We start from the raw sequence: 13,122 nt of genomic DNA, 5'->3' as shown, positions 1-13,122 counted from the left end.
TTTAGCACCATTCCCTGCTGTGACTTTCTGTGTGAGGAGAGAGGAGAATAGGAGGGCCTCCTCTCCCTACCTTAACTGATTACTACATTTCAGTACCAACCCCCACTGTTTGAAATTAATATTACCGTCATGATCAGCTGCAGCTGTGTGATTTATGCTTTCCAACCAGCCTGCACCACCTGTCTGTAGATAGCCTAGCTAGCCTACCTCCTCCTGCTTTAGAATCAGCACCTTGGCTGAGAGTTCTAATTCTCCACTGCTCTGTTGGAAGATGGCCACCCACCGCGTGGCCTGGACAGAATCCTGCTATGACTTGGCCGTGTTGGATTTCACCACGGTCATCAGAGACTGGCTCATTAATCTTCCCTTCGCTCTCCCACTCCCCTCTATAATCCTTCTCTTTTCCCAATTTGTCTTAACGGTCACATTGACTTTCTTTTGTTTGTGTTCGGGGCCTGACTGCAGGGCTGCCAGCCCAAGGGTGCGGAGTCATTAGGCACAGGGGTACAGTGGTTTGCCCATCACTCACTGAAACAGAGTAACGTTTCATCATCCCAGGTACAAGTCTGTCAGCTTTTTCCCCTTTCATTTGCAGGGATGAATGCCGCCCAGAGTATCAATGGGGAAGCTAAGTGCAAGATTACACTGCATTTAATAATGATGTTGGTTATTGCTCTTGGCACTGAATCCTGTTTTTCGTCATGTGCTCTGTGTTTGTTAAGTTCTTCCAAGTTTCCTCCTCTCTCTATTATCCCTTTGCAAGTTAATCTCCTGCTGCTATCATAACAACGGTGTGTTGTGAGGTATACATCACATACTCAAGTCCATCAATAATGTTCAATGTTACAGTTGCCTTTCAAAGTATTGTATAGCATTGGGTGTGTTCTAAAGCAATCAATCACTGTACCTGTGAATGGTTTCCTGCACCACATGGATTTTAGAGCTTTGAAGAAACCAATATAATGGATGCATGTATTGGTGAAACTCAAACCACAGTGGGAAACACATTGGCTGATACTGATTGAGTTGTCAGCTGTATTTAGGCATACTCATGTTAGTGCTTACTGTCCATTATGCTTTATTATGCATATTCATCCATTCTGTAGTAACACTAAAGCTTGATTTTTGTGTTGATTAGACCTAGATAACTTCAAGACCCAAACTGCACGGAGTGCTGTGAATGTCCGAGAGAGCCAAGGAGTGGTTTTGCTATGTGGACCACCCATGCATTCTGGAGGTATGTTTTTTCCTTATCAGAGATATCTATGCATAACTGGAAAGGTACCGCTCTTCTGTATCCCATTAAAATCTTTGATTAAGTATTATATACAGAAGTTATTCGGGGGGTTCACAATATGTTTATTCATAACACCGTATTTGTTAGCCCTCAAAGCAATCATTCCAGCTAGCAACCTCAAATGAAACTTATTGCACACAGATGTCTGCAGAATAAAGCCGTGCGTGATTGGCCTCTGTTTGTTTTTCATTCTGAACTATTTCCTTCAATTAGAGACAAATCTGGGGGCAAATGAAAAGATGTTCCTCAAATTGGAGGCTTAACCTGATCCTTAGGCAATACGTTCCCAGCAAAGTGATTTTAAAACCTGGATCACATAATCAATTGTAACTTATCCCAACTCAAATGGAATGTAGAATTCAAAGTGATTTTTCAAACTCATTTATTCTATACCCTAGAGGAAAAACAAACAAAAAAACTTTCTGGGATATCTTGTTTATCTTTCATGCTATTTTCAACTTGTACAGATGAATGACTCTGCACATTTGAGATTGCTATTGAAGTGTGTGTGATCGCAACCCTACTCAGTTCAACTTTCCTTGGAATTGAATAATGGACTTTGCAATTTAGCAAACGCTTTTATCCAAAGCGACTAAGTCATGCGTGCATACATTTTACGTATGGATGGTCCCAGGAATCAAACCCACTACCCTTGCATTACAAGCGCCATGCTCTACCAACTGAGCTACAAAGGACCACCACTCACTTTAAAGGGAAAATTCGAGATTTTGGCAAGGACGCCCTTTATCTACTTCAGAGTCAGATGAAGAAGTTGAAAAGCTTCAAGTTCCACGGCGTACACATCACTGACAATCAACACCCGATGTCACAGAAAGGCCAAAAAGATCATCAAGGACATCAACCACCCAAGCCACGGCCTGTTCACCCCGCTACCATCCAGATGCGAAGTCTGTACAGGCACATCACAGCTGGGACCGACCGAGAGACTGAAAAACAGCTTCTATCTCAAGGCCATCAGACTGTTAAATATCCATCCACTTAACCCTACACCTTAGAGGCTGCTGCCCCATATGCATTGGAAAGAAAGTCTGTGAACCCTTTGGAATTACCTGGATTTATGCAAAAATTGGTCATAACATTTGATCTGATCTTCATCTAAGTCACAACAATAGACAAACACAGTCTCCTTAAACTAATAACACATGACAAATTATATATTTTTATGTCTTTGTGGAACACAGTGTAAACATTCACAGTGCAGGGTGTAAAAAGTATGTGAACCCTTGGATTTAATAACTGGCTGACCCTCCTTTGGCAGCACTAAACCAAATGTTTTCTGTAGTTGTGGATCAGACCTGCACAATGTCCAATGTTAACAAAACTGTTTCAGTTAAACAATATTCTTGGGGGTGAACTTTATTTATTTATTTATTTATTTTATTTAACCTTTATTTAACCAGGTAGGCTAGTTGAGAACAAGTTCTCATTTGCAACTGCAACCTGGCCAAGGTAAAGTGAAGCAGTGTGACACAGACAACAACACAGAGTTACACGTGGAGTAAACAATAAACAAGCCAATAACACAATAAACAAGTCAATGACACAGTAGAAAAACATAAAGTCTATATGCAGTGTGTGCAAAAGGCATGAGGAGTTAGGCAATAAATAGTCCATAAGAGCGAATAATTACAATTTAGCAGATTAACTTGTTGAGTGTAGGGGGCAGTGTTTTCGTTTTTGGCCACAAAAAAAACGTACTCATTTGAAACTGCCTATTTCTCAGCCCCAGAAACTAGAATATGCATATAATTGTCAGATTAGGATAGAAAACGCTCTAAAGTTTCCAAAACTGTATAACTGAACTGATATTGAAGGCGAAAGCCTGATTAAAATCCAATCAGGAAGTGCCTCTTATTTTGAAACATCTCTGTTCCTATTTTTTTTTTTTTAATTTTACCTTTATTTAACCAGGCAAGTCAGTTAAGAACACATTCTTATTTTCAATGACAGCCTGGGAACAGTGGGTTAACTGCCTGTTCTGGGGCAGAACGACAGATTTGTACCTTGTCAGCTCGGGGGTTTGAACTCGCAACCTTCCGGTTACTAGTCCAACGCTCTAACCACTAGGCTACGCTGCCGCCCCAATGCATGCCTATCCTCCATTTAAAGGGATATCAACCAGATTCCTTTTTCTATGGCTTCCCTAAGGTGTCAACTTTAGACATAGTTTCAGGCTTTTATTTTGAAAAATGAGCATGAAAGATCACATTGCGTAAGTGGATAGGTGGGGGCTCTCAGAGTGAGTTTTGCGCAATTGAGTAAAGCCGCCATTGTTCCTCCCGCTGTTATTGAAAAAGCTACACACTCGGTTGATTATATTATCGAATATGTATTTTAAAAACAACCTGAAGATTGATTATAAAAACTATTTGACATGTTTCTGTGGACATTATGGATATTATTTGGAATATACGTCTGCGTTGTCGTGACCGCTCTTTCCTGTGGATTTCTGAACATAACGCGACAAACAAACGTTGGTATTTTGGGTATAAAAATAATCTTTATGGAACAAAAGGAACATTTGTTGTGTAACTGGGAGTCTCGTGAGTGAAAACATCCGAAGATCATCAAAGGTAAACTATTTTTTTGATTGCTTTTCTGATTTCCGTGACCTAGCTACCTAATGCTTAGTGTACATAATGTTATGTTGTGCTATCGATAAACTTACACAAACGCTTGGATTGCTTTAGCGGTAAAGCATAATTTCAAAATCTGAGATGACAGGTGGATTAACAAAAGGCTAAACTTCCTATATTGCACTTGTGATTTCATGAATATTAATATTTTTTTGTAATATTATTTGACTGTGGCGCTATGCTATTCAGCAGTTGCTGATGACAATTATCCCGCTACCGGGATGGGTAGCATCAACAAGTCAATACTAGAGTGATAAATGAGCAGATGATGATGTGCAAGTAGAGATACTGGTGTGCAAAAGAGAAGAAAAGTTAATAAAATGAAAACAGTATGGGGATGAGGTAGGTAGATTGGCTGGGCTATTTACACATGGACTATGTACAGCTGCAGCGATTGGTTAGCTGCTCAGATAGTTGATGTTTAAAGTTGGTGAGGGAAATAAAAGTCTCCAACTTCAGCGATTTTTGCAATTCGTTCCAGTCACTGGCAGCAGAGAACTGGAAGGAAAGGCGGCCAAATGAGGTGTTGACTTTGGGGATGATCAGTGAGATAAACCTGCTGGAACGTGTGCTACGGGTGGGTGTTGTTATCGTGACCAGTGAACTGAGATAAGGCGGAGCTTTACCTAGCATGGACTTGTAGATGACCTGGAGCCAGTGGGTCTGGCGACTAATATGCAGCGAGGGCCAGCCGACTAGAGCATACAGGTCGCAGTGGCGGGTGGTATAAGGTGATTTGGTAACAAAATGGATTGCACTGTGATAGACTGCATCCAGTTTGCAGAGTAGAGTGTTGGAAGCTATTTTGTAGATGACATCGCCGAAGTCGAGGATCAGTAGGATAGTCAGTTTTACTAGGGTAAGTTTGGTGGCGTGAGTGAAGGAGGCTTTGTTGCGAAATAGAAAGACGATTCTAGATTTTATTTTGGATTGGAGATGTTTAATATGAGTCTGGAAGGAGAGTTTACAGTCTCGCCAGACACCTAGGTATTTATAGTTGTCCACATATTCTAGGTCAGAACCGTCCAGGGTGGTGATGCTAGTCGGGCGGGCGGGTGCGAGCAGCAAATGGTTGAAAAGCATGCATTTGGTTTTACTAGCGTTTAAGAGCAGTTGGAGGCCACGGAAGGAGTGTTGTATGGCATTGAAGCTCGTTTGGAGGTTAGTTAGCACAGTGTCCAAGGAAGGGCCAGAAGTATACAGAATGGTGTCATCTGCGTAGAGGTGGATCAGGGAATCGCCCAGAGCAAGAGCGACATCGTTGATATAAACAGAGCAAAGAGTCGGCCCGAGAATTGAACCCTGTGGTACCCCCTTAGAGACTGCCAGAGGTCCGGACAACATGCCTTCCGATTTCACACACTGATGAAGCAGGCGAGGCAGTCATTAGAAAATACCAAGGCTATTGAGTCTGCCGATAAGAATACGGTGATTGACAGAGTCGAAAGCCTTGGCCACGTCGGTGAAGACGGTATATATTTTATCGATGGCAGTTATGATATCATTTAGTACCTTGAGCGTGGCTGAGGTGCATCCGTGACCGGCTCGGAACCCGGATTGCACAGCCGAGAAGGTACGGTGGGATTCGAAATGGTCAGTGATCTGTTTAATAACTTGGTTTTCGAAGACTTTAGATAGGCAGGGCAGGATGGATATAGGTCTGTAACAGTTTGGGTCTAGGGTGTCACCCCGTTTGAAGAGGGGGATGACCACGGCAGCTTTCCAATCTTTAGGGATCTCGGACGATAGGAAAGAGAGGTTGAACAGGCTGGTAATAGAGTTTGCAACAATGGCGGTGGATAGTTTTAGAAAGAGAGGGTCCAGATTGTCTAGCCCAGCTGATTTGTACGGGTCCAGGTTTTGCAGCTCTTTCAGAACATCTGCTGTCTGGATTTGGGTGAAGGAGAAGCTGGGGAGGCTTGGGGCGAGTAGCTGCGGGGGATGTGGAGCTGTTGGCGAGGGTTGGAGTAGCCAGGAAGAAGGCATGGCCATCCGTTGAGAAATGCTTACTGAAATGTTTGATTATCATGGACTTATCAGTGGTGACCGTGTTACCTAGCCTCAGTGCAGTGGGCAGCTGGGAGGAAGTGCTCTTGTTCTCCATGGACTTTAGTGTCCCAAAACATTTTGGAGTTACAGGATGCGAATTTCTGCTTGAAAAAGCTAGCCTTCGCTTTCCTAACTGACTGCGTGTATTGGTTCCTGACTTCCCTGAACAGTTGCATATCGTGGGGACTATTCGATGCTATTGCAGTCCGCCACAGGGTGTTTTTGTGCTGGTCAAGTGCAGTCAGGTCTGGAGTGAACCAAGGGCTATATCTTTGTTCTGCATTTTTTGAACGGACATGCTTATCTAAGATGGTGAGGAAATTACTTTTAAAGAATGACCAGGGATCCTCGACTGACGGGATGAAGTCAATATCCTTCCAGGATACCCGGCCTGGTCGATTAGAAAGGCCTGCTCGCAGAAGTGTTTTAGGGAGCGTTTGACAGTGATGAGGGGTGGTCATTTGACCGCGGATACAGGCAATGAGGCAGTGATCACTGAGATCCTGATTGAAAACAGCGGAGGTGTATTTGGAGGGAAAGTTGGTCAGGATAATGTCTATGAGGGTGCCCATGTTTACAGATTTAGGGTTGTACCTGGTTGGTTCCTTGATGATTTGTGTGAGAATGAGGGCATCTAGCTTAGATTGTAGGACTGCCGGGGTGTTAAGCATATCCCAGTTTAGGTCACCTAACAGAACAAACTCTGAAGCTAGATGCAGGGCGATAAATTCACAAATGGTGTCCAGGGCACAGCTGGGAGCGGAGGGGGGTCGATAGCAGGCGGCAACAGTGAGATACTTATTTCTGGAGAGGTTCATTTTCTAAATTAGAAGTTCAAACTGTTTGGCTATAGACCTGGAAAGTATGACAGAACTTTGGAGGCTTTCTCTGCAGTAGATTGCAACTCCTCCCCCTTTGGCAGTTCTATCTTGATGGAAAAGGTTGTAGCTGGGTATGGAAATCTCAGAATTGTTGGTGGCCTTCCTAAGCCAGGATTCAGACACGGCAAGGACATCAGGGTTGGTGGAGTGTGCTAAAGCAGTGAGTAAAAATAACTTAGGGAGGAGGCTTCTCTCTTGAGGTCATGCCACAGCATCTCAATCGGGTTGAGGTCAGGACTGACTGGGGCTCTCCAGAAGGCATATTTTCTTCTGTTGAAGCCATTCTGTTGTTGATTTACTTCTGTGTTTTAGGTCATTGTCCTGTTGCATCACCCAACTTCTGACGAGCTCAGTTGGCGGACAGATAGCCTTACGTTCTCCTGCAAAATGTGTTGATAAACTTGGGAATTCATTTTTCTGTCGATGATGGCAAGCTGTCCAGGCCCTGTGACAGCAAAGCAGCCCCAAACCATACTTTACAGTTGGGATGAGGTTTTGATGTTGGTGTGCTGTGCCTTTTTTTCTCCCCACGTAGTGTTGTGTTCCTTCCAAACAACTCAACTTTAGTTTCATCTATCCACAGAATATTTTGCCAGTAGCGCTGTGGAACATCCAGGTGCTCTTATATGAACTTCAGACTTGCAGCAATGTTTTTTGGGGACAGCAGTGGCTTCTTCTGTGGTGTCGTCCCATTAACACCATTCTTGTTTAGTGTTTCACGTATCGTAGACTCGTCAACAGAGATGTTAGGATGTTCCATAGATTTCTGTATCTCTTTAGCTGGCACTCTAGGATTCTTCTTAACCTCATTGAGAATTATGTGCTGTGCTCTTGCAGTCATCTTTGCAGGATGGACACTCCTAGGGAGAGTAGAAACAGTGCTTAGCTTTCTCCATGTGTAGACAATTTGTTCACCGTGGACTGATGAACATAAAGGCTTTTAGAGATTCTTTTGTAACCCTTTCCAGCTTAATGCAAGTCAACAATTCTTAATCTTAGGTCTTCTGAGATCTCTTTTGTTAGAGGCATGGTTCACATCAGGCAATGCTTCTTGTGAATAGCAAACTCTAATTTTGTGAGTTTTTTTTTATAGGTCAGGGCAGCTCTAACCAACATCTCCAATCTCGTCTCATTGATTGGACTCCACGTTTGCTGACTTCTGACTCCATACTTTTTCCAACCTACACTATTAATGTTTAAATGATATATTCAATATAGGTATGAAAAATACAATAATTTGTGTGTTATTAGTTTAGGCACACTGTGTTTGTCTATTGTTGTGACTTAGATGAAGATCAGATCAAATTTTATGACCAATTTATGCAGAAATCCTGGTAATTCCAAAGGGTTCACATACTTTGTCTTGCCACTGCACATAGAAATGGACTTTCATAATGGAACACTATTCACTTGAATAATGTTTACATACTGCTTTACTCATTTCATATGTATATACTCTATTCTATTCTACTGTATTTTAGTCCATGCCACGCAGACATTGCTCGTCCTAAGATGTATATATTTCTTAATTGCATTCTTTTACTTTTAGATGTGTGTGTATTGTTGTGAATTGTTAGATACTACTGCACTGTTGGAGATAGGAACACAAGCATTTCGCTACACCTGCAATAACATCTGCTAAATATGTGTATGTGACCAATATAATTTGATTTGAACTTGTGGATATCATTTTTATGTCTGTGTGCAGTTTAAGGAAGTTGCTAACTAACTCTAGCGTAATTGCTTACTAGCGTTAGCTCCATGACTGGAAGTCTATGGGTATCATGGCGCTAACGGCTCGTGAACCAACTCTAACTTCCTTCATACTAGAGAGACAAAAAAAATGGTATACATGGTTCCTATGACTCTGGAGAAGTAGATAAAGGGCCTCATTGCCAAAAAGGTTCCTCTATTTTGTATAGTACACATTGTGTGTGTGTGTGTGTGTGTGTGTGTGTGTGTGTGTGTGTGTGTGTGTGTGTGTGTACAGGACTGTACAGCTGGAGGAGGTGATAATGGCCTTGTGTAGCCAGTTTGAAACACACTGCGACAGCCTCTTGCTCAGAAATATCTTATGCCAGGCATGTTGTTGTCACCATAGCAGTATTGTGTTTTGTTTGGTTTTCCTATTTGAACAAGAGAATACGACCCAGTAAGCGTAGCACTGCTCTCATTGCATTGTGAAGCATGAATGTGACGCACAACCTTGAACTCGTTGGGCCCATTGTTACCCACTGACTATAAGACATCCCTGCAGGTTTTTATTCTGCCTCAGCGGCTTCAAATGTTGGAATAGATGTTTTCTCAAATGACACATTATATCTCATGTTACATAGACATGGCCACAAATTAAATATTGTTGCTAGCTAAAGTGACTGCATTAGGGCTCCATCATAAATATTTGTTTATTCTCGAGGGCTCAATTATGGGATGGTTTCCTTTGTGTTGCAGCTATGGCATGTTTGTAACGTTGTGCATGTTACATAAATGGCTATTGTGTTCAATAAGAAAAGAGGTTGTTGCACTATATTTTCATTTTCCTCTATACTTGTATTTGCATGACAAATGCTATCACTGTTCATCACTGGCCACATAGCTTAGAGTCAGGGACACCCGTTCTTGCTTTGCTTCATCAGAATGAATTAGTTTTGGCTTCATTGAACCGACTGCCAAAGCGTGATCCCAGCAGCCAAGGTTGCTGCTCCCAGGGGGACAGGAAATGAGTGACAGTACTTACACACCTTGTAGCTCCCTACACACTCTCGCCTCCACACCACATTGGATAGGCTACTGCTACAGTACCTCACGTCTGTGAATCTGTGCTCTCTTCAAGATGAGTCAGTAATGCTGTGTTCTGTGTTCTTAATTATGGTAGGCCCGTTGGCTGAGGAGAAGCATGGCATGCATGAGACAAGCCTGGAAGAAAGCCCTGTCCTGAGTCACTCAGAGTAGAGAACAGGGCATGTGTCATGAGAGTGCCAGTGCGGTGCTGTAATCCATTTTGGTGTGCTCTCTTTCCTTTGGACGCTCTTTCTTGTGCAGCAATAGCTGTTCTACTGCATTCGCCTGGTATCTTTAAACTTTAAATATAGAGAAGAAAATGTATTTTGATTTCTAGTACAGTATTTCAACAATAGGAAATATCTACACAAACATTTCACATACATGCTCAATTATATTTTCAAAAGGGCATTTTTCAATGTTGATTACTACATCTACATACATGTATGTTACTGTTCAGTACTACAACTGTATTTACCGCTGTCACATTCCTCTCCCTCCTAGAGCTGACGTTTGCATGGATCTTCAATGAGTACCCCTACTTTGTCCAGCAAGATAGTCGTCGATTCATCTCCCAGGAGACAGGAAGTCTGTACATCGCTAAAGTGGAGCCTTCTGATGTGGGCAACTACACCTGTGTGGTCAACAATAGCATCACTAAGGGCAAAGTCCTCAGCTTTCCTACACCACTGGTCCTGAGGAATGACGGTAAGATCCCATCCTTTATGTAAACATACACGCTGATCAGACTGCACAAGCTGCCCAGATTAAGCCCCTTGTAAAGAGATAGGCGCTACACAGGCTAAAACATCAATAGTCTACCTCGCTCAACGTGTATAGCATTGGCAGACTATACACAGTCTACAATAGACCATTCTTTCCTGATAGTCTATAATGCTAATTGTACTTGGTAAAAGACTGAGTAACCTTACCTCCTCAAAGGGAAAAGTCATTGGGTGGAGTTGCTGCCCTCCTAGCAGCTTGAATATTAGATTCAGTCTGAAAAGAAGTGTCCACAGGAGATGAATACATACCATCCCCTCCCCCAGGTGTATTCTTCTTTGAATCTTTAATAAACCTTTTCCGTTTCTCTCCCTCTTACCAACCTCTCAGTGATTGTTTCTGTTCCACACACAAAGACCTTTGTGTTTCTGGGCCCATGTTATTGTTGAGCCATGTCTTCCAAGGCGTAAAGTGTGTATGCCATTAATCATTGATGCCAAAATGCTGTTTGTGTATTGTCTCCCTTTCATAGGAGCAATGGGTGAATATGAACCGAAAATAGAAGTTAATTTCCCTGACACTGTTCCAGCTGCGAAGGGATCCACGGTAAAACTAGAATGCTTCGCACTGGGAAAGTAAGTGAATGTGCATGTGTTTGTGAGAGTGCAGGTTTATTTGTTATGCAGGTCTTTGTAATTAGGAGGTTTGCTGTTCATAGGATGCTGGAATATTAGTGATATCACTCATCGTCTTGAAGTCAAGTATCACAGACTTACAGAGGAGTAAAGAAAGCAGTAGCACATTGTGAGGATGTGAAAATCAAACATCCTTTCATATGTCCAGGAAGGCAAAGCTGTTGAAATTTGATATAGTGAAAATGGATGAAAGCCAGATTTCCAGATTTGTATGGTTACATTAATTCTAAAGGCTTTGGCAGCCTCCTCTTTAGAGAAAAATTGAATTCCATTACACAGAAGAAGCTTCTGTACAGTTAATCAACATTTTTTCACCTCAGACTGACAGAGAGTCGTCATAAGGGATTTTTTCTCCTCATTGTGTTGCAGCCCAGTCCCAGAAATAAGTTGGAGGAGAACCAGCGGTGTCCCATTTCCCAGTAAGGTGAAGATGAAGAACTCCAACGCTGTTCTTGAAATTCCACATTTCCAGCAGGAAGACACAGGGATGTATGAGTGCGTGGCAGAAAATAGCCGGGGAAAAAACGCTGCACGAGGTCGTATCGCCTTCCAGGGTAAGTGATCCATTTTACATTGAAGGAATCCAGGGACACTTATGAGTCAATGTGCTGTTGTAATAGATACCCACATTTGTAAATGTAGGCTTGGAGTCAGAATACTGGCTTTGGCCTTGGTTATCTGTTAGAAAACTTGGCTGTGTGAAATTTCAAGTTTTAATGTCACGTGCAAAAGTACAGTGAAATGCCTTTCTTGCAAGCTCCAAACCCAACAATGCAGTAATCAATATCAATATACCACTAAAAATAACATAAGATAGAACAAAAACACACAAGAAAAAAAAAGAAGAAGAACACAAGAAAGTAAGAAGCTGGGTTAGCTCCAATGCCATATTCCCAAGCCAAACCTTTTCAACTTCCTGAGGAGGAAGAGGTGCTGTCGCACCGTCTTCATGAGTGTGCACATGTGAGTGGACCATTTTAAGTCCTTAGTGATTTGGACACAGAGGTACTTGAAGCTCTTGACCCGCTCCACTGCAGCCCTGTCGCTGTGGATGGGGGCATGCTCGCCCCCCAGTTTCCTGTAATCCACTATCAGCTCCTTGGTCTTACTAAGAGGTTGTTGTTCCAGCACCACACTGCCAGATCACTGACCTCCTCCCTGTAGGCTGACCTCCTCTCATTGTCTCCGGTGATCAGGCCTACCACCGTCGTGGCGTCAGCAAGCTTGATGATGGTGTTGAAGTTGTACGTTACCACGCAGTCGTGGGTGAACAAGGAGTACAGGAGGGGACTAAGCACACACCCCTGTGGGGCTCCCGTGTTGAAGGTCAACGTGGCAGAGGTGATACTCTTACCACCTGGGATCGGCCCATCAGGTAGTCCAGGATCTAGTAGAAGAGGGAATATGTTCAGTCCCAGGGTCCTAAACTTGGTGACAAGCTTGGAGGGAACAATGGTGTTGAACTCTGAGCTGTAGTAAATGAACAGCATTCTGATATAAGTATTCCTCTTGTCGTGACGTTGTATTAGTTAATGTGATGACTGTTGCCCATCGAATGATTACAAGTTTCTAATTGCGTGATTAACTGAATCAAGCAATTATTAACTCATTAACCTGGGGCACCATGGGAAAACTAGTTTTTATTGAGTTTCTATTTCCCAAATTAACTCAGAATATCAGAATATCGATTTTACAACAGCCACTAATTAACCAGTTACCTCTACCAATCTCGTTCTGAACGTCATATAGCCCGTGAATCTGCACGGACCCGGGTCTCACCAATGAGTCAGAATACTGGCTTTGGCCTTGGTTATCTGTTAGAAAACTTGGCTGTGTGAAATTTCAAGTTTTAATGTCACGTGCAAAAGTACAGTGAAATGCCTTTCTTGCAAGCTCCAAACCCAACAATGCAGTAATCAATATCAATATACCACTAAAAATAACATAAGATAGAACAAAAACACACAAGAAAAAAATAAGAAGAACACAAGAAAGTAAGAACCCGGGTTAGCTCCAATGCCATATTCCCAAGCCAAACC

At 42.5% G+C, this 13,122-nt stretch overlaps 1 pseudogene; it reads left to right on the top strand.

The window, feature by feature from the left end:
* LOC115143410 (contactin-3-like) overlaps positions 1-13,122 on the top strand; it is a 68,619-nt pseudogene that overhangs the window by 20,621 nt on the left and 34,876 nt on the right.

The sequence above is a fragment of the Oncorhynchus nerka genome, linkage group LG15, assembly GCF_034236695.1.
Source record: "Oncorhynchus nerka isolate Pitt River linkage group LG15, Oner_Uvic_2.0, whole genome shotgun sequence".
Classification (NCBI taxonomy): Eukaryota; Metazoa; Chordata; class Actinopteri; order Salmoniformes; family Salmonidae; genus Oncorhynchus; species Oncorhynchus nerka.
The sequence above is the reverse complement of the archived record's forward strand: the minus strand, read 5'-3'. Positions and strand labels throughout refer to the sequence as shown.